At 40.2% G+C, this 1457-nt stretch overlaps 1 non-coding gene across 1 annotated transcript; it reads right to left on the minus strand.

The window, feature by feature from the left end:
* Positions 1 to 773: 773 nt before the first annotated feature.
* TRNAG-CCC (transfer RNA glycine (anticodon CCC)) lies at positions 774 to 846 on the minus strand. Its single transcript has one exon. It is a non-coding gene; the product is annotated as a tRNA-Gly (tRNA).
* Positions 847 to 1457: the final 611 nt, after the last annotated feature.

Here is a 1457-nt window from a genome sequence, read left to right on the forward strand (position 1 = left end):
TGCCAGTATTTCCATTTCATTATGCTTTTTAAACTTTTTATTTTGTATCAGAGTACTGTTGATTAACAAACAATGCTGTGATAGTTTCAGGTGAACAGTGAAGGGACCCAGCCATGTATATACATGTATCTTCTCCCCCAAACTCCCTTCTCATTCAGGCTGCTATATAGAGAGAGCAGAGTTCCATGTGCTATACAGTAGATACTTGTTGGTTATCCTTTTTAAATATAGCAGTGTGTATATGTCCATCCCAAACTGCCTATCTGTCTTTCCCCCATCCTTCCCTCTAGCAACCATAAGTTTGTTCTCTAAGGCTGTGAGTTTGTTTCTGCTTTGTAAGTTCATTTATACCATTTTGTTTTAGATTTCACATAAAAGGGATGTCATATGACATTTGTCCTTCTGTCTGACTTGCTTCACTCAGTATGACAATCTCTAGGCCCATCCATGTTGCTGAAAATGGCATTATTTCATTCTTTTAAATGGCTGACTAATATTCCACTGTGCATGGTGTTTTTAATGTTGTTCTGAATAAATAAAAGTTACAATTTTTCATTATTAGCGTACATTTTAGCATTCACCTTCGTACTGTGCAATGTCACTTTACATGTAAATGCAAGAGTATCTGAGCCACGTGAAGAACCATTGAAATTACATAGTTTATTTGTGTAATTCATGCAGGTATATTTCTTTCTTTAAAGAGAAAAACTATTTGGCTGTGCTGGGTCTTATTTGCAGCATACAGAATTTTTGTTGCCATATCAGAAAACTAGTTCCCTGATCAGGAATTGAACCTGGGTCCCCTGCATTGGGAGTACAGAATCTTAACCACTGGACCACTAGGGAAGTCCCATGCAGGTGTATTTCATTCTTACCTGAACAGTGGAAATACTGAACAAAACTAACTCCAGCATTTTTAGTTCACTTATTGACACTTTGGCCTGATGAGGAGAAAGGAAGAACTAAATAAGAATGTGCTTCCCTTTCCTGCTGTGTTGGCACTTTAGAGTAGTGGTTGGCTGAAACAGAAATGTAAATGGGTAAGGGAGGCTAGGCCAGTGTGCCTTGGTGCTTCATGTTGCTGAGATGGCCACTGCCTTCCCTGTGCATTTGAAGCAAGTTCTGGTTCAAGTAAAGAGTGGCTTTGCAGAGCTGTCACCACCCCTTCACTTGGCTATAAAGCTACACACTTACTGTACTCACTCTGAGTCTTGCTGAATGGACTCCATGCATCCTGTGCACAATTACTCTCTTTATGGGGCACTGTGGATTTGAATCAGGCAACAGGACACCAGCAGACGCCAGTTCTGCACAATGTCTCCCCTGTCGCATGTATGCTCCATTATCCCCATCAGACTCACTTACAAAACATAAATGCAAAGCTTAAATTATTAACAATTTCAAGTCAGTGACAGCAAGGTACTAAGTCAAGTCGACAGCCTTTCAAGCATAGGGCC

Source organism: Ovis aries, chromosome 2, assembly GCF_016772045.2.
Source record: "Ovis aries strain OAR_USU_Benz2616 breed Rambouillet chromosome 2, ARS-UI_Ramb_v3.0, whole genome shotgun sequence".
NCBI lineage: Eukaryota > Metazoa > Chordata > Mammalia > Artiodactyla > Bovidae > Ovis > Ovis aries.